The sequence below is a fragment of the Neolamprologus multifasciatus genome, chromosome 3, assembly GCF_963576455.1.
Source record: "Neolamprologus multifasciatus chromosome 3, fNeoMul1.2, whole genome shotgun sequence".
NCBI classification, from domain to species: domain Eukaryota; kingdom Metazoa; phylum Chordata; class Actinopteri; order Cichliformes; family Cichlidae; genus Neolamprologus; species Neolamprologus multifasciatus.
The window spans coordinates 32158717-32179570 of record NC_140441.1 but is presented as its reverse complement, the minus strand read 5'-3'; the positions used below and the strand labels follow the sequence as shown (position 1 = coordinate 32179570).

The 20854-nt window shown below is 42.5% G+C and overlaps 1 protein-coding gene and 1 long non-coding RNA gene across 3 annotated transcripts in view; both read left to right on the top strand.

The window, feature by feature from the left end:
- The window catches only part of exoc6b (exocyst complex component 6B), a 131297-nt gene that overhangs the window by 93139 nt on the left and 17304 nt on the right, over positions 1 to 20854 (top strand). The gene's annotated exons all lie outside the window — the stretch shown is intronic.
- LOC146522599 (uncharacterized) lies at positions 5 to 20695 on the top strand. The gene is made up of 2 exons (XR_014873014.1): positions 5 to 4800; positions 5138 to 20695. It is a non-coding gene; the product is annotated as an uncharacterized LOC146522599 (long non-coding RNA).

Here is a 20854-nt window from a genome sequence, read left to right as displayed (position 1 = left end):
AGGTCTTTGTCTCCCTCGTGGTCCTCTCTCCTTCGTTTTCTCTTTCTGTGTGTTTTTTTTTCTTTATTTTTTTATTTACCCCACTATCTTTTTTTCTGCCTCCTCCTCCCCCACTTCCTTGTCCTTTTCATCCTTCTCCCATCCTCCCTCACACTCCCCTCAGCCCTCCTCATCTTCATCTTCACCCTTCATTTGGTTTTCTGATTTTATTCCTTCTTCGTTTTCTCTCTCTCTCTTTTTTTTTTTTATCCCACATCCCAGTCGTCCTTGCTTTTCCCACCCTTTTGTTTACTTACTGTGCTTATCTGGAAGTTTCTAACATCTAACATATCTCTACTGCTGCCTCATCTCTCATCAAATTCCTCACACATTCATTGCGAGGAAGTGACGATGTTTCGAGAGAAAAAACGGGAAAGCTGAATGTTGTAACGAACAACTGATGCTTTACTGTGGTGAAAGGTTCAAACATCTTATCTGCAAAGACCCCGATCTGAAGATTCCTCCTGTTTACTCTTTATGTCCCTGCTGTCACCAAATGCTCGCTCACTGGAGACCAGTGGATTGTTGGGTTTCTGTCTATAATTGTTTTTGGTCTTTAACTTAACCTCTAACCTCTTTGAAGATCTCCCGTAATGATCTCTCTACATCAATATGATGGAGTTGCTCCAGTGTGCTATTCATCGATTTGCTTTAAAAGAAAAACATTAAAAGTTCGTCCCATTTTTGTAGAGTGTAAAAATTAAACTTCCGTTGCAACCACAAAAAAACAACTTCAGCCTCAGTTTGTGTATATGAGAAGATGGAACACACAATATAGCTGTCAGGATCAAGGCCAGTGTTTAGGGCTGGTTTTAGCATTAGTGACGTGTCCCGTGTTGTCTCTTTTGCCTAGTTTCTGACTTTCAAAACATGTCGCTGAAGCGGCCTTCATACTGCGCCCTGTGGCAATAAAGTGGGTCCGCGAGCCGGATGCTGAGAAATAGTCGAGTACAGGAAGCGGCCCGATTGTGTGCTGTGGGCGTCTTGTTTTTGGATCCTGGGAAAAACAGAGCGGGGGACAGAACTGGACAACCCCGATGAGAATCCAGGACGCTAGGCAAAGTTGTGTGTGTGTGTCGATGTCACATATTAACTTCGCGAAAAAGCATTTGGCAAGCCGGCGCCCACGTACGTGCGCGAGAGCACGCAAACTTGTGTTTGCCGTTGCCGTTTCCGAGGCTCTGGCGCGTTCGTGAGTCGCCGCAGAGTGTGTGAAACTGAAGCGCCGTTTGTGTGTCTGTGTCATCGCTGAATGTGTGAAACGGGGCGGAGAGCCCGACTAAAAAGTTTGTGTGTGGCTTTTCTGGCTGCTGCGTGTTTGTCATAGTTGCTGTGTGTGTGTGTGTGTGTGTGTGTGTGTGTGTGTGTGTCAGTCCAGTGAATGTGTGAAACAGGGCGGAGAGGGAGTCAAAGTTTGTGCTCGCCTTTGATGTGTGTTTGTTGTTGTTGAGTGTGTGAAAGTTGGTGGAAAGTGTGTGTTTGTATTTTTGTGTGTGTGTGTGTGTGTGTGTGTGTGACAGCGGATGACGGATGGGCCGGCAGGACGGAGCAGGGGACGATGAATGAGGTGACAGACAGAGACGGATAGCCCTTTATCCCTCCGTCACAATCCCTCTTTCTCTCTCCCTCTCTTCTCTTTCTCCGCCTGTCGGGATGATGCAGTGCCTCTTGTCCTCTCACTCGGAGGAGGAGAAGGAAGGGGGGAAGATGGGGAGAATGAGAAAAGAAAAAATTGCATTCATCCAGCATTGATGTTTACTTCAGCTACCCCCCCCCTCCTTCTTCTCTCTTCTCTCCTCCGCTCTTTCCCCATTTTGCTCCCACTGCCCGCTACCTCGTCCTCTTCCTTCAGCTCCATCCTCCTCCTTTGTCAGTGATCAGAATCAGTTGACTCTTTTAGCGTTATTCAGCTCCTTCACTCTTTTATATCTCTCTCCTCCTTTGTTTTTCCTCACCATTCTTCTTATATCAAAAGAAAGAGCATTCCTTTCCCCCCCAAAGCTCTGAACGAGCTTTCATACGTGACATCGGTGTGTACACATCTGCCCGAGCGCATCTTTTCTTGTGTGTTTGTGCGAGGGTCGATTTTTCATTTTCCTGTGTCGACTTTCGTATGTTGGCGCTCTGTGAGTGTGTGCGGGTCTTTGTGCAATATGTCTGTGTGTGTTTGTGTGTGTGACCTGATTTTTGAATGGCCGATAAATCACGCTGACGGGTCCGTTTGTTGGGTGGTCGGGTCCCGGTGTTCTGGAAGGATCCGGGGTCCTGGGACAGGGCCGAGACAGGAGTTCCCCCAGGACACACACACTTAAGCACTTTTAGATACTTGGATGGACACACACACCGAGCGCGTACAATCGATGTAAACGGGCAGCTCAGACATATGTCATACCTGCAAAAAATTACCTGCAAAAAACACCATTAAGCATTTTCTTAAAAGTACAGCCTGTTTTTAACTCAGTATCTGCATTTTGGAGCAGATAGCCACTGTGAGGATTGAAAAAAAGGCCATGTGGGACAAAAGACTTACAAGTCTCCATGTAAAGATATAATAGACGTACATGTGTAAACTTTTTGTCCGATCTGAGAAGAAGGATCCCTGTCAAGGCGCTGTCGACTGCCAAAATTTAGCTGGAAGCAATAATCTTATATGCTCTATCAAGTGTTTTCAGCTGGCCCTTTTTTAAATAAATCAGTAATAAGCATTTGGGATTTTTCAATAGTCAGTGCTGCAGACATATTTCAGTCAATACCCCCCAAAATTAAATGGTATCCTACTGATTCCTGAAGGCACGAGGTCTCGAGTTATTTGTGTTTGGTCAGAAATACGTCCTTTTTTTATTGTGACAAAATGAAGAGAGAAACATGAGAAAAGTAAAGTTTTTCTATTCTTTATACAGTGCAAAATGATTCAAACATAAGACCCAGGGTTCCAAAGTTGACCTGGTAAAGACTCTTTCCATTTGACAGCTTGAGAAAAGGATTACATAGATCGTAAACTTTTTTGTGCATTTTCATATGTCTGGAAGCCCCTGTAAGTGTGTTTGTCCTTTTCTTCTTCTTCTTCCTGCTGCTCCCTCTAGAGGTCACAAAATTGGGTCATCTGACTCCATCCCTCCCTATCCCTGCTATACTCCCAGGTCACTCCAACTCTCTGCATGTTTTCCTGCACTACATCCATGAATTTTCTCTGTGGTCTTCCTCTTGCCTGACTCTTACATATTCAACACCCTTTGCCTAATATATCGACTATCCGCCCTCTGTAAATTGAAATTTTGATATTTCAGCCACAAAGATGGTGATTTCTACCCCCTGCTTCTGGCAAAACCCTGACGTGTTTGTGTGATCCTGTAGCTGCTAGTGTACATGCAAAGTTGGACACAATGACGTTAGTTAGGCCCTTAGCCTCCCCCTGGAGCGTAGGCCATCGATGCTGCCTGCCAGCGCTTCGCTGTGAGTTTGTCATCGATGCTTCTGTAGCAGTTAGCTGTTTATAGAGTGCGGTTGTTGGTCCCATGCCCAACCCTCCTCCTCTCTCATCCTGGACCTGGGACAAGGCAGTGGTGGAGTTTTCCCAAAGATTTGGGTTGATAAGGTTGATTTGTGTTGGGTGCATTGCCTTCTTTAAGCAGCTATGCATCAAATTAACTTAAACAAAGAAAGAAACTGTCACTTTTAGTATTCAGAATTTTCCAACTTTGAGTCCCACAGTGAAACCACTGCAGGCTCCAAACAAGACAAGTTCATGCTTTTATCTGCAAAATCACCAAAAAAAAGAAAGGGAAAAAAAGGGCAGTGTCACACCAGCCAGAATTCACATTTTCATGGCACACTACTCAAGGCTGTCTAGAAAAAGGCTGATTCACTGTAACAACAAGCTTATCTAAGTTGTCAGCAGCTTTCTCCTCTTCCCTGTGATTGCTAAATAATTTGGTGAGCGTAGGAGGCTGATTGTGTTGGTGTGTGTATTCAATCCCCAGGTTGTACTTTTCCACAGATCCTATCAATCCTCCTATATTTAGAACATTCAGAAGTCTGTGGTTGCTTCAAACCTTTGGCTGGCCCTCTGGTGTGTGTTTGTGTTGCGGTGTGGCGTCCCCCCAAAAAACCGCTTGCAACAGTGGAGTTCCACTCATCCCCTTCTCCACTCGTTCATACGCCAGGCATGCATTCTTCCACCTTCAGCCCTCTCCCGTCTGTGTGTGTGCGATTGGTTTCATTCCTTCGGTTGACCACAGACAGTCAAATTCCATCCATTCATCTCCTTAAAAAATAAAATGTCATTTCTTTCCCCTTTTGTTTTTTTTTCCTTTTAAACCATCTGTCCATCCATTTTTTTTTTAACTGCTTACCCAGTTCAGCCGCCGATGGGGGGGCCACAGGGCAGTGCAGTTGAAAGTTGACCAACTCCATATTTTTATTTTAGGATTCTACTAATGTAGCGTTGCATGATTCCCAGTTCTAAATCATCCATATTTGTTTAATAATTGGGCCTTAAGTTCATCCTCTGTCTCCTTTTAAGTCAGCTTTCTGCTGATTGGCTCCCCCTCCCAAAATGTTTAAAAGGAGATGGGTCTTCCCTGATTGTGACCCTATTAAGGTTTTGCCCCACAGAGATTTGAAACGTTGTTAATGTGTTTTTAAGAGTTTGGAAAAGGAGACTGGACTTCTTTCATCCAAGAGGCTTCTTCAGTTCTAAAAGAAAAGGGTGGAGAGTCCCGGATATTTAAACACTAGTGGGGATTGTCCCCTAGAACAACGGTCCCCAACCCCCGGGCCTCGGACAGGCACCAGTCCGTGAGTCGTTTGGTACCGGGCCGCGAGAGTTGAGGCTCAGGTGTGAAATGTATGGTTTTCAGGGCTTTTATCGGTTTTCAGCGTTATTTTGTTATCGTTTTTATCGTTTTTATCGTTAACTTGGTTTTCCTAGGTCTTTTCACGTGTGTTATGAATAAATCTTCTTTTTTTTGGTACCGGTACTAGTTTTATTTTGTTGTATTTATCCGCAACACCTTAAAGGCTGGTCCGTGAAAATATTGTCGGGCATAAACCGGTCCGTGGCGCAAAAAAGGTTGGGGACCACTGCCCTAGAAGGTAGCTGACCCGCTATTAATCATGTGCTTGATCGCATGAGCCAGCGTTCGAAAAAATGAGGTTTCGTAGTGAAACAACTGACTTTGCCTCACTTTATTATGCGACCTATTGAGGTCACCTGACGCAAAATGTGAGTGGGGGTTAAGGCACCTGAGAAAGGATCTCAAAAGTGGATTGTAGGTGGAAAACAGTTTGTGTCGTACCACCCCCTCTGTTCAGTGATGGTTGTTCACAGTGAGCCAGAACATTGGCACGCTTAAACGGGTAACCTTTAACCTTTAGGTGCAGATGAGTCATGTTCTGCTGAGGTGAGTGGCTGCTTGGTTTCTCCAGTTTAGAGGTCCAATGGTCATGTTTCATATGAGAGTCCAACATTGCAACATTATATTTTCACATGTAAGTGGAATGCAAGCCCAAAATACAGACTCGGATGTTAGAGTGAATAAACAACAACAAATTTTTATTTGGTGAAAACAGCAAAATGTGCAACATTAGGGCAAACTAAGGTTTTTAAACAAACTGGAGACTAATCCAGAGAAAACATAGCTGGGGCAAAATAAGAAAAAGCTGACATTAATCACACAACACAGGAGACGACTAAGTAAAACTACTAACTAAAAATTTGAATTCTCACTTCGATGTTCTTTGTTTCATCTGCTCTGTGCTTCACTTACTGGCACTTTTTCATTCCCTTTAACTTCATTCCCTGTCGCTGTCCTTCTCACTCCTTCCCCAACTTGTAGTTCTTTCCCTTGTATTTGTCACCGTCTTCCTTAAATTATTCTGTCTCTCCGTCCGCCAATTCACCAATTCACGTGCTGGATTTCAGCGGTCAACATATCACCCAGTTCCCTTTTTAAGCACACACACAGTCGTGCAGACTGTCAGTGCCGTCTGCCCTGTGTCTGACGCTCGCGTCCATCCCGAGCATTACCTCACGAGGCGTCCCCCCCTCACTCTCCAAAAGCAACATGTCACAGCATGACGACTGCTCCCCTTATCCCAACTTTGTGTGTGTGTGTGTAGATTGACTGGCGTGGCCAGTAGCGATTATCCAGTGACAGGATAGCAGATTCTCCCCCTCTGTGTGTGTATGTGGAGGCAGTACACAAGCTAAGGGAGGCAATGAGGCCCAGTGGGAGAGGAAACCTCCATCTCACCTCCTCCTAACCCAGACTGACAGAGCAGTGGGAGGGAGACGGGAGAGAAGTTTGGAAAAAGAGAAGGAGTGATGGAAAGAAACGAAGATATGGAAAACACAAGCTGAATGTATCAGAAGTTGTATTATTTTTCTGAACTTGCTATTTTGATCGTCTTAACAGTTTTAGGAACTCTGTCACCTCATACCCCCGGTGCAGTCCTTGTAATTTCTGCTGTCATTATGTTTCTTTCGTGAAGATTAAACCCATTAAAGATGATAGCGAATGATAACAGTATAAAATTAACTGTGTAGGCCAATTAACTGTGAAAGTCCTCAGAGAGACTTTCATTTCCAAAAAAAAACACAAAATACAAATGACGTTGATGCTGCAGCATTACCTCATGACCTCATATCTCGGATACATGAAGCTGTTTGTATTAATCTTACTTTTTGCGTTTTGCTTTCCTCTGTCTTGTTTTCTTTTACCCATCTTTTTTTCAAAGTTTGGATTTGAAGTGTCTAATAATGTCACATTTAAGAAAAACAAAGCATCCTCTCCTTTAAATGTGCGCTTTAACTTTAAATTAAGCAAAAAGTTTGCTAAATTAAGTTTTTGTTTTTTTTAAAACAGATGACTAAACCAAGCCTGGCTTGACTAACGTTATAAATGCATACGCTGTTTATCCCAGTTCAGAAGTTGGAGACTTGGAAAATAACCCTGATTAAGCTTTTATTCATGGCACGACTACATGACAATAACCGCACGTAGTGGATTAAATTTCACGAAGTTTCAAAAAACGAGGGTTTGTTTCTTCCTCGGAGAAAAGCTGTTGGCTCTCATTCAGGCCTGTTGTATCAGTAAGAAAAACAATTTGTACAGAACAAGGTCGTCCATCAACACGGCAGGAAGCCTTCACTTGATTCCACCACAGTTTGTTTGTCGACTCATTGTTCCCCACTGAAGTGCACATGCTACTTAACGCTCCCGCTTCCTTTCAAACGTGATACGCTCCTGCAGGAAATAATCCCTCACAACCATATTGTCTTAGTAACTTTGTTTATGCTCACATCGTTAACCCGAAACTTTGTGTTGATCATATCAGGTTTCTCCTTAGTTTTGGCAAAGTTTTTACTTCAGTCCTCGAGACGGGGATAAATGGATTTTCATTTTAGCTACTGCTAAGCCTGTAATATGTCAGTGTGATTTATTTCTCGAAGTTTGATCCACAGTCTGTCTTTAGCCAAGTTGACCTGAAAACTACACCCATATGGGGGGAGGAATGAGAGAGAAGGAAAGGAGCGCATGATGTTGGGTTAAGTAAATGTTCTGAGGTAGAGCAAGTAAGGTAGAAAGAGCAAAAGCAGGGGTTTTCTTACATTATTATGCGCTGAGTAGGTGAGTTGGTAGGTAGGCTGATAGTTAAGTATCCAGATAGATATAGTAATGAAGGTGGATATATAGGTAGGTAGATAGATGATTGGGTGGGTAGATGGTCTTCTTTTTTCTTTCTTATGGTTTTTAGTTCAGTTTTATATTTAGGAAAAACACAATTTAACTGAAATAAATTGTTTTTGTTTTTGTTTTCCATTTTACTTTCTTAATTTTATTTTTAGCAAAGCAACAACAGGACAGGAGCTGGAGATGCAACAAGAAAAGCAGGACAAGCTGAAATCTTTTATTAAATATTTTTGTTTCATGTCACTTTGAGCAAATTTGTCAACCACAGTCAGGTGTGAGTAAACTACCTACCCAAGTGTTGTTCGTTTGTAATAGTTCTGTAATGTTAAAATGTGCTTATAATCCTAAAACTACTACTAATAATAATAATATTGGTGATTGTAATTCTGGAAATTTTTGACCACTGTTTTATCCTGATGCTGCTGCTGATATAATGGTTATAAGGATGATTGTAATTAATGACAGCAATATAGAGCAAAAATATTATTGATCACAATAATAATCCTGATAAGAAATTAAAGACAGTTTTAAATCATAAAAACTTACTGAAACTCAAATTCAGAACAAAATAAATACGAAAATAATGAATGAAACTAAAAAGACTTAGTTTAGTCAGGAACAAGATTTAACATATCATATATGAAATGTTAAATTTATATGCTGTAAATTTTATGCAAACAGAAACAGTAGAAAGGAAAGAAAGACCTACTAGTGCACGGGAACTAGACATTCCTGAAGCTGCTTTATGTTCCCATTTGCTTTTTAATGTTTGTGCTTACTGCTTTGACACCCTTCATTGGCTGGAAACTGAAAAGCAAGACTCCATATGAACTCAACGCTTTCCTACCTCAAATTACTTTTGAGCTGTTGACCCTGTTTACACGTTTATTGCAACGTTTTACCAGGTCTTATGCTGAGGCTTGCTTATTTGGTGACCTCTCTTCACTCTTTGCGATGTTTTCACACAAGAGAAAGATGCCGGGGAGGGCGATGTGAGGCAAAAGGTAAAGAGAAAGTGAAGGATTAAGAGAAGGGTAGGACAGAGGTGAGGATGAGGACAGGAAGAGATAGACGAGGTCAGAGGAGTGGAAGGAGACAGAAAAATCTGCTACCATCACATTCCTAAGAACTGTGGTCACGCTGGGACAGCTGCAACTTGGGCGTGTGTGTGTGTGTGTTTTTAAGAGAGTGTGTGTGTGTGAGAGAGAGACAGGTCAGAGTCAGGAAAGGGACTGCTGACAAGACCAGGGTGAACCGTGCGTGCGTGCGTGCGTGCGTGCGTGTGTGTGTGTGTGTGTGTGTGTGTGTTAGGGTTGAGCAGCAATGACCGCACATGCAACAGGTTCACCTCTGACCTTTCAACTCCTCACCAGACCCAGACTGATGGGGAAAGAGGAGAGGACGAGCACGTAAGGAAGATGAATGTAAGGGGTGGTGGGAGAAAAGGCAGAGATGGCGAAAGTACAAAAATCTTAACAGAAAGGCGGAAATGAGGGGGAAAGTTGATGCGCAAGACTTGATGAGGAGGAGATGAATGAGTCCAAAGGAAGATGACGGGAGGAGATGGAAGTGGAAAAGAGAGAAAGCATTCTGGCCCGATTCTGAACTCAACGAGTGACAAAACGAGACATGAATGTGTGAAAAAAAAAAGTTGACGGAATGGAGCAAAAAAGCGAGGGATTGCAAGTGAAAGAGTGCAGTCAGGTGAAAGTGATACGGCGAGTCGAACGGACGGACAGGGTGGTCTCTCTCTCCACTGGTCTCTCCCTCTGTCTCTCTACCTCGCTCCCTCTCTCTCTCTCATCGGGAGGCTGACACTTCTCTTCATCCGTTTGACCGGTCACAGAAGGGGGGATGAATAGAGGAGTGGAGAGGGGTGAAAGAGCGGGATGAGCGGAGAAGAAAGGGGCCGAAGAGAGGATGAGCAGCAGACGGACATCTAAATGCTCGCCTGCCGATCTTTTGGAAGAATGAGCGTGCAGAGGCCGACACACAAACAAAAACAGGGATGCGAGCAGTTTGCACAAAATGCAGCAACACATTTGCTGGTAGTGGACATCCATGCGTGCAAACTTGGGTGTGGAAACGGGGGGGTGCTCTGAAACGTTGCTTTTGTTGGTCCTCTAAAAACTCTCAAATACAGCAAATAGTCCTCCGTGATGATGGCCAACAGCTTGAGAGACTTGCCGTGTAACCACACAAGCTCGTCCTGGTTTTCTTGCGGAAACTTTGTCCTATGTTTCCCCCATGTTTTGTGTCACTGATCTTATGAAGTTAAAACTTAATCTGCTGACTTTTTGTTGTGAAATATTAACTTGATAAGCAGGTTATGTGGTTTTTAATGCTGTAAACATGATTCTGTGGTTTTGGACTCCTTTTTGAAACCTTAATTTTTTTGTTTTGTTTTCTTAAAACATTCGGGGGTTGGTGGAAGATCTCTGTAAAAGCTGGATCTCTGGTTACACAAAGTTATTTTCACCAGTTTCCAAGCCCAAAGGCCGCAAGTGCCTTCAAATCTATGGAGATTAAATCACTTTTGGCATGAAAACAACTAAAGAAAAAAAAAGAGAAAATGCAAAATATGACTGCAGCTCTACTTTCGAGTGATTTCAAAAAAATGTTGCATGCAATATCGATAGCAGTTGAAGGCAAAATGAGTTGGTGCTTACAGTCTTCCTACTTTAGTGCCCTAAACCTTTAGGTCATCCACCGGTTGTGAGGAGTAATTTCCCTCTCACTGGCTCTGTCTCTGATGGTCTCATCTGCTCTTCCTCCACTTTCTCTAAATTTCTGCCTTAAAGCGTGATTGCTGGGCATCATGGGGGCTGATGTTTCAGTCAAACACAGAAGCACGCATTCACACGGTTTACAATAAGTGCAATATAAGGTCAGCGGGATAAGTAGTGGTGCCTGGGAGGGGCGAGAATCTGCCGTCAGCCTCCCCCCCCCCCCCCCCCCCCCCAAAAGATGCTTATCTGATGGATCTGTCTCTCACACAGATTTTCTCCTTTTCCACAAACACTGAAAGTCTGCCGTATACACCTGTCCTGCCTCTTTGCTTCACGCACACACATTTCTGCTCTTCCCCTCTTCCGACAGGTTCAGACCATAATAAAGCAGCCTGCGATCCTGTTGTGCTCGAGATAACGCAGCAAAAAGCGGCTGCTGCTCAGACGCGAGTGCGTCCATATCTGCGGATTTATGAGTGTAAGCTGTTATTTATCTGGGAACGGTCACTTAAGTGTGTGTATGTGTATGAGCGTGTGTTTCTCGGCCCCTGTCTCAACTTCCTGTCCTGTCTGTGGCCAGCTTTATCGGCGTGACAGCAGGTCAGGCAGTGGTCACGGCAGCAGGAGCTATTCACTGACCTGATTGGACGGGGTGGGGAGCGCTGGCTCTCTACTTCCGACCAATGGTCAAGTAGCGGTCAGAAATTGGGGGGGGGGGGGGGGTCAAGGTGGCTCAAACTCTGATGAACGCAAACACACCGTGAGCTCTCTCAGACTTTGATAAATAGCTTCACGCACGCAGTCACAGATGCAGACGCGCACACGCAGAACGCTGAAGTGCCTTTTGTATATATTTTGTTTTTAATATGCACATACAGTGGCCGCGCTGTGACCCGGTCAGGTCATTGTTCTGCGTTATCAGTCCCAACCTCTCCGTCAGTCTCCTCCGATATGACCTACATCTACACCCCTTCCTGTGTGTGAGAGAGTGCGACTGCGGTCATTCTGTGGTCAAACCGAAAAACCCTCCAACAGCTCTCACCTTTCAACTGTTTCCTGTTGTTCGGGGGGAGGGGGAGGGGAGCTGCAGAGTGATGCTGTGAAGTCTCATTTTCCTGGATCTGCAAATTAGATTTTTCACAGCAGTTAAATCATCTTTTGAAGACCAGTCCGGGGGCCACTGAAATTTGTCTAATTGTATGCACATGCTCGCGAGCCTTTGTCACGTGTTCCAGTTTAACCCAGCAGTGGCTTTTTGGAGGTCGGGACATCTTCAGATTTACCTTTAGGTTTCCTTATTCACAGTTTGGGAGAAGCGGCTCCAGCTGACTAAAATATCTCAGATTTATATATTTATTTATTTTTATACTTTTAACATTTTGTTTCCTACCTCACAAAGGCTACGTTCACACTGCAGGTCTTAATGCTCAATTCCGATTTTTTGATCAAATCCGATTTTTTGGTCTGCTCGTTCACACTACAAATAAAATGCGACAGCAAACACGCTCTAGTGTGAACCCTCAAAGCGGCCCGCATGCGCAAAAGAAGACTTCACACACAACGCACTCTGTTTAGATCCAGAGCAAACAATATTGTTTGACAGATGGCCGTTAATATAAAGACTTTGGACTTTATGTTTGTTATTTTGTTATTTACATAATAATGTAAATAACCTAATAATGATCCTTATTGCTGTTTTAGAGGAGAGGTGCTTCAAAGGATAGTTGCAGATTTCTGTCAGAATCTGCAGATTATACTGTATAAATAAAATGTTCACGTTTCTCCAACGTTGTCTTCCCAACAGTTTCACTAACATCTACACTGGATGGCCAGGAAGCGTTCGCGATGTCTTCTCGGGCGCTTCTTTGGCGCTGATAATTGGCTTCTGTCTTGTGTAGGGATGGGTATCGTTTAGGTTTTATCTGATACTGGTGCCAAACCGGTACTTTTGAAACGGTGCCGGTGCTTAAACGGTGCTCAAACCGGTGCTTAAAGAATGGAAAACACAAAAGTGGTCCAAAAACCTCTCATGTTCAGCTGTTTTTTTGTAAAAAGATAACAATGTTAGCCTTTTCTGCAGCTATGGGGCATATATGGTATCATTCTTGGCTGGAAGCAGTGCTTAAACAATGGAAAAAAACACAAACTTTGTCCAAAAACCTCTCATGTTTAACTGTTTTCCACTTTTTCTTTGGTCATTTTAGCCTTTTTGGCCAGGGTGAAGGGAGTATCTGCCATCAAACAAGAAGACAGCTGCATGTAGCTATGATGGTGTTTGCTGTTCACCTTACATGCATTAATGTAATAACGTGGTTAGCCTACTCAACGTAAATTACACACGAACAACATTAAGCTACTCACGCAGAGAAGAACGGCTGCTGCTGCCGTCATCATCCTCATCATTTCTGCTACACTGGCAGGGCTAGGGGCCAGGACTCTCCTCTTCGGGTTTTTGGGGGATGTTGCTAATTCCGGGTCCGATAACAGGCAACCCACAAGCAGTAGATGTGCTCGGTGTGAGGTCTCGCAGCAAGCTATCAAATACGGCGCATTTCTCGGCTTTAAAAAAAAACACTATGCGTCGCCAGGTGTTTCATCAGATTTGAGGTGTTACCTTCTTTGACAGTATCACAGTATCAGCTTAAAGCACTTGTTGCAGCTGCTGAGTTTGCATCTTTTGCTGTGAAGTACAGCCAGACTTTTGACCGCTTCGCCTTGGACATTTTTAATCTGTAGCTCTGCTCTAAAAGAACGTACGTACCTGGACCCGCCTACTATCCTCGGAAACTTAAAATGATTGGCTAGAATCCAAAGTGTATCATTCCATACCAGTTGGTGGCGGTAATGCACCTTTCAGTTGTTTGCCAACCGCCAATACAAATGTAAGGAAGAAGAAAGTGTATCACAGCTCAGGAAAAAAAGCACCGAAATAAAGCACCGAAATGTGCGCTGCTTTTCGGTCTGGTTACTACCGTTTATGTCAGAACCGGTGCCATCATGGCACCGGATACCGGTACCCATCCCTAGTCTTGTGTCGGTGACGTAAAAGACAGATTTAATGCGACCTGACCGTTCAAACAGCAGTCGCTTTCTAAAACATCGGATATTTATCGGATTCAGTACCACATACGAAAGTGACCCAGATCGGATTTGAAAATATCGGATTTGTGCTGTTTTTACACTGTCATACCATGATCGGATATGGGTCGCATAGGGTCAAAAAAATTGGATTTGATGCGCTTTCGCCTGCAGTGTGAACGTAGCCTAACTGTCTGCTTTTAGACTAAAAACACCATGTTACCAGATACTTTTGTCCTGATACTAAGTCCTTAATGACGACGCTTTAAAGTTAACTGAAACGGGTTAAAATAACTTTTATGGACATGAAGAAATGTTGAGACTAATATAAAGAATAACAGCAAAAACAACAGCACTATCGAGTAAATTGACTAAAATGAAGAGTTTTCATGATGAGCTCTTCTAAATTTAGTAAACCTTTCTCAAAAATGTTACTCCTCTTGGTTTTTTCTTTAAAGATCCTCTGAAGATATGTTTTATGACTTATTGTAATCTTATTTCATCATTCATAAAATCACTATGTCTGCAGCAGCCCAAAGGAAATTTCACTTGAACTTAAACTTCCTTTATAGAGGAGAGGTGTTACAGCTTGGGTGTAGCTGCTGCTATGGTGTGAGATGATTATTAGACCAAACATACTGAAATGTACTATTTGATACATTTGCAACATCTAAAGCACCAATAAGGGAAGAGTAGATGAGCTGCAGTGGATTACATGTCAGTGTTGAAACCTTATTCCATAACGTGTGGAGTTCGGTAACTCTGGAAATTGTGTAGCCTATGAGAATTTGGTCAGATAGCCACTATTCAGCCTGCATTCCACCTTCATAATTGAAAATCACACTATTTAAACACAAGATGTCTCCTATGTCTCGCCACCATCCCCCTCCACTATCCTGGATACTACACCTTGTAAAGTGAAAAACACCGGATTGATTGAGTGATTTGATTTATTGATTTATATTTATTTGATTAATATTTCAGGTAAATCTACGTGTAGCATGCTAGGAACTCCAATTTTTTTACTTTAACACAGGACGTTTAGTTCAAACCTGCAGCATACACATGGTCTTTGGGCCAGATTGAGGGCAGATCACATTCTTGTCATAGGCAAATCTCTCTGAAGTTTTCTTTTAACCAGACCAGGACCATCTTCTGTTAAGGGTCTGTGTTTTAGTCAGGCTATAACACAGAGTTGGTTCATGCTGTTTTTTGGAGCAGCTATGGTAAAAATATGTTATTAAATTCATTTAAAGGGACTCGGTCTGCATAGAAAATTTGAAGGAATTGCAGTGCAGCGTTGTATCGAGACTCTTATCAAAGTCTAATAAATGGACAAACCTCACATGAACTCCTGACCCAGGATTAACCTCTAAAAATAAGTGTGTGTGGACCCAAATTGACTTTAAGAAAGTGGCTGAGTTTGAATCGACCTTTTTGAAAAAGTGCCTGAATCTAAACTGAGCTCAGAGTGCAGCTAAAAGCTGCTGTTTTTCTAGCCCTGTTTGTTTTGGAGTATTCTGTCTTTATTTGCTTTATCAGCGCACAGAGCAGCTCCCAGCAGGCCCCTCTTGACTTCAGCCTGCACTTGTTTATCGTCTCCCTGTTTCTCACTCACTCGTTCTTCCTCCTCCGTAACATCTAGTTACCCTCCGCCTGACCTCCTGCTCTCCCTCCTTTCCCTTGCTCCTCCAGTCCTGTAATATTCCCCCAATCATTCTTTTTGAGTTTTCTCTCGTCCCTCTCATTTACCTCCTCTCATTCTCTCTCTCTGGCTCTCTCTCCCCACTTCATCTCTGTCCATGTATGTCTCTCGCTCGCCCTCTCTCCGTCTGTGCAGTGTCTAATTGACAGCGCAGACCCCTGGTTGAACCACCAGCACCCTTCTCTCATTTTTGTTTCTTTTTTTCCTTTTCTCCAGCAGTGATTCCATTCGAGTCCTCTCACTTTTTTTAAAGCAGGTCACACAACTTCTCTAACACTCCTGACGAAGAACAAGGGAGGATGAATAGGTGAGAGAAAAGGTGGGGACAAGGACAAGATGAAAGATGAGAGGAAGGAGGGGACGGATCCTGAAAAGCTCGTTCTTTTAGGGTAGCTCAGAGTTCAGAAGCATAATTCATTTGGCAGACGTGTTCCCATTCCTCTTGCTATATTGTGTTGTTGAACTTGAGAAAGCTCTGCAGCACTGTCGCCTTACAGGAAGCAGGAAGATGCATGACATCTTCTTCTTGTGCTTCAGTGCGTTTCCTCCAGAAGTTCTGCTTTCTCCTGCCTATCTTGGTGGCCCGAGGAGGTCAAACGCACTTCAAGTTCAGAAGTGTAATTTATTAGTTGCAAAAGCACACAAAAGGCAACACAAGTTGAGTAAAACAAAAGGGAAGTAGGTCAAACACCGAAAGCACATTAAAAAAACATAAAAAGCTCATAAAACACAACAGAAGTGACTTAGGGGAGACAATAACGCGATGGGACAGCTCCGGCAAACAACTAATAGCAAACATTTATGTACATTAGAGAACACACGTTAGCTTGAATTATCACACTTCTTTCAAGTATGTCTCAGGCACGATAATATCTCCATATTGGTGTTCTTCCTACATCATCATAATAATGCTGGTCCAGGATCAGCATTGAAAATGACCAAGTTGTCTGAGCATTCAGTTAGCATCCAAGAACTTGGCTAATGCTTTTAAAAATTGCCACTAGGAAACAACTGTGAGTAGCCCAATTTTGGCTAACAGCAAGCATAAATTGATAATAGTTATTATATTGTATAAATTAATAAACACTTCAAAAGTTTGCTATTTGTTACAGAAGACTTTTTATGTGAACAAAGTCTTTTTTTCTTTTCTTTTTCCTCCACATTGAAACTCTGACATCACAACAATATGATTGGACAGTTGTTGTTGGTCCCGGACCAACATGATGATGACGCAGGAACAATATCAACATGGGGATAATCAGTGTCTCGGTGCAATCCTTTGCTTGTTTCAATTTCTGTCACTTTTGTTGCATTTATTTTCAGCTTCTTCTGTGTTTTGTGTGCTTTTGCAGCAGTTTTCTGTTCACTGGTCTGAAATTACATCAGGACATCTCTGAACTGCAACCCTTTACTGACTGGCTTTTCTGTCTGCGCATGAAAGGTTTTTTTGTTTGTTTTTCTTTTTAAACAGTAGCTGGCTTTCCACAGCCATGGTTTTGCTTTTACTCCCAAGAACAAAGACCATCATCCTAATACTCTGAGCCACAGCCTGCTGAGCCTCAGGAAGTAGAGCAGTTTGTCTACCAATCTGAATCTTGGTGATTTCTTGTGGTATCTTCGGGCAAGATACCGAACCCCAAGCTTCCCCCAATGCATCCATTCCTCGTTTCCTCTAACGTAGCTCCCTCTTGTTCATTCATTCCTTACCTCACCCCACCACTCCTGCTCGGCCTCCTTCTCCAGCCTGCTGGCTCACTGACCCAATAATGATTCTAGAAGGTTGTTTACGTTAACAATTTGTGCAATATACCTTAAAGTAAACATTTTTTTTACCAGCTAATGATGGAAATGATTCAGTGAGTGGCTGAAATGCTGCAAGCACTAAGAAATGTTCTCGATTGCATGCCACACACCCAGAGTTTAATGCTTCTGAACTTTCAGAAAGTACCATCCCCCTGAGCAGACCTTTATCCCTGCAGTGGAAGCACAGTGAGTCCATTCAGAGGGTTCTCTTCACTGGTAAAGGCTTGTGCAGTAAAAAAGCAGCTTGTAGCATGACCAGGAAACCAAAAACTGCATTTCACAGTCATCCTCAGCAGATCACAGTATGTTTAGGAGCTGTATTTGTCTTTGTAGTGAGTATAAGGATATAAAACATTACTGAAACTGGTCTAAAAGAAACGGCTGTCTGAACAAACAGCGTGTTTAATGGTGAATTAAAACCATTTAATGCTGGTCACATTTTTTTCCAGTACTTGTGACTCTGTGACACAAATACAGCAGTTGACTCATTCATATAGTTTCTTTTTTTTTATTATTGTGAAAATATTTTTTGTGTCTCTTTAAAAAAGAAAAACCTAAACATTGAATTCATTAACCTAAAAAACAAAGGCTTTTTTAAGGCTTGAGAAATTCTGAGACATTCAAAGTAATTTAAGTAGTTTACCCAAAAGCCCCTGGCATTAATATCACCAAGCAGGTTTGCTGAACCATCAACACTCATTATGTTTTGCAACTGGGATCACCAGAGCCGATGCACTGTTTCCTTTCTGCCTTCCTAGTGACGAAATGGGAAAATGTAGATTAGGGCTGTTCCACCCAACTAAAAGCAGTATCAGGGAGAGTAGTATGTGAAGAAGTGAGTTTTCCTCAAGGTGCCCCACATCCTGCACCTTCCAATGTTGATATAAAGATTTTCCCGTTGAATTTCATTAATTCAAGAAAATATCCATGTTTGTTCATCAAACAGCATGAAATGGCAGGTAACTGTAGAGATTTCTTTCCAATAAGGGAACAGGCTTACTGCCTTTCACCGTAGGCACCAATCGTGCTTTGTGACCCGTTTCTATGTCAGTGTTTAAAACGACAACAATCAGTGATTAGTTTTAGACACTGAACCCAGCCTGATTTGCATGCGTTTCGGATGATATGATCTACATCAGGGAGTGCGGATTAGCCCATAACATTGCAAATCAACTTGTTGTTGATGTTGTGTTAATGTTTATCCGGAGCCTCGACCAAACCACGAAACCAAGCAGTTGGCATCCAAATCCCTAATCACTGATGGGTTTTTTTCCCCTTCAATTTCAATTATTGTGCAGTTGATGTTAAATTTCATTCAGAGTGACATGAAAAAAGAAGATCTTAAAAATCTCATTTTGCCTCCAGCTGTAAGAACCGTGATTACCAATAGTAAGCCACTTGCAGCTTCTCACTAGGCTGCTAGTTTGGTTAGTGTCCGAAAAGTGGAAAATTTGTGGATTGATATTCCTCGTCATCGACTACTTCCAGTCCAAGCATTCATTTACTTATATGAGTGTTGTAAGTGTGCTAACATGAGCAGGCTGATTAAAAAATACTTGTGTACATCAATCTTCTGTAAGATAAGCAGGTCAGAAAATCAATTTTATCCATTTGCTGCGGCTTCTGTTCATTATTCATTTACTGGCAAGAGCCAGGAATGGGTCACTGACCAAATTTAAACCATATTCTATCTGAATATCAGTCAGATTCAAATCCTCCTGTATGGCATACATCTAGCATGATTAAAGTGCTTTTGAGCAAGCTTCTCTAGCACACTTCTGGCGTCTCTGTGTGCGTGTGGGGGAAGCATAAGATAGCTTCCCTCAGGGAGTGATAACGTATCAGGATTTTATCTGCACTTTGCTTCGTGCACATGGCGAGCAGTCGACCTGCAGTGGATTAATGAAGTGCAGTGCGCACAGCAAAGCAGTATCACAGCGGAGGTTGTGCTACGTTGTGGTCACTGGCAGCAGCGTGCTGCGGCTGTGGAAATGAAGCAGCAGGCAGATGTACAAAGATACAAGCTTTTGGTTTTAATTTAACTCCTGGCCCTGCAGTAAGAAAGTGAAATTAGTTCCCTGTTGCGAAGCGATAAACATCCAAGTGTGCTTCATTCCATTCATAGCTCGAGATTGAGCGATAGTGTTCGAGCTGGAGGGTACGGGGTTATGTGTAAGCAGTGATGGAGGGCCTTTCACATGCTGACATGAAGTTAGAAACAAATGTTGGTTGAATACGACAACAAAAAAGAAACCAAGAGGAATAAGTTTCTGTTTGGCACTTAAATAAGTAAAAGTGGAGGTGCTAGTAGCTAGTCAGTATAACCTCTGCATATGACCTTTGACTTCTTACTTACAGAAGTCAAGAGCTGACTTAAGGGTTTTCCTGCAGATTGTCAGTGGGACTCTGTGGCAGATAAGATTGAGCACGCTGGTGTCTAAGCGGACTTTCTCACACTGGATGGGACATTGGTGCTAAAATCATCAATAGATTTTCTCCCTGCAGCTTCTCACAGCTGCTTTTGTCTGTTTCAAATTATTTCAATGAAATCTTCTGGGGGCTTTAGGATTGTTTTTCAGACAAAACAACCAAATGAAGGATATCACCCTGGGCTCTGACGAATCAGAAGAAGCATTTTTCCTCCGAAATGATAATGAAAATATATTATTTCCAGACTAAAAAAACCCAACCACGGCAGGATATTTGTATGTTCATTGTTACATGGTTTGAATGTAAAACCTTTTATGTGTTTTTGATGATAGATCATTATTCACTTTAAAGCAAAAGAACAAAAAAAAAAAAAGGCTTCCAGCCATATTGGCTTCACAAATGTGATCATTTAGTGCTGTAATGCAGAACTGCCAGACTCCCAATCTATGGGTCATATGCAGGCTTATTTCAAGTCTGCCAAACTAATAAACCCACTGCACAAATGACAACTCTAAACGTATGTTTCTTTTAGTGTAAATAATCACGTTTTAAAATGTTCACATTTAATGAACCATCCATTCACAAAACAGCCTAAGAGTTTTCTTAAGGTTTTAACCCTTAACAGCCTACTAGGAGTAACCCTTGAAGTGGTTTCTGTCATATTTCAGGCCTAGAATAAAATGAATGGGTTTGTGCCAGACGTTGGTGAGGGGGGGTCTCTGCCTATTTAGGTACCCTTGGAAAAACCTGGAAACTATTCTAATGCTCTTCAAACCATCTCTTTATTGATATATACAGAGGTCTCAAAACACGTCATTAACGTTACTGGGGAGGTCGTCAAATGTTGTGCACATGGTGTAAAGAGTTAAACACTTGTACGAAGGCACCTGGGCTGGGACTTCTTTCAGGTTCATGAATTTAATCTCTTATTCTGGAGGCTTCTTCATGTCTAAAGATTGCTGAGCCCCTGTGACAGTAATGACCCACACCTCAATTCACACCATGTGGGTCGCACTAGCCATCACAACGTTATTACAGGGTGGGGTCGATGACTCTCACCTTCAAAGGGATAACTGGCCTATTAATGCAGTTAATGCTGCTTTATATCCGGAAGTCGGATGCCGGAGCTGAGAGTGACATCACTCCCGATTTGAGCACATTCCAGTAATACAACACTTAAAAGCAAGGATTTGTTCTCCTCTTAGCAAGGTCACACACGTGACACAATAAAAAATTATAAAGTGCTTCATAATAAAAATGCTAAATGTAAAATCATTATAACAAAAAACACACACAAGCAAGTTTAAGAAGATGAGGTTTGAACTTGTTTGTATTTAGAAGAGAAAGAAAGTTTAAGAGTCTGGAGGCTGCTACTG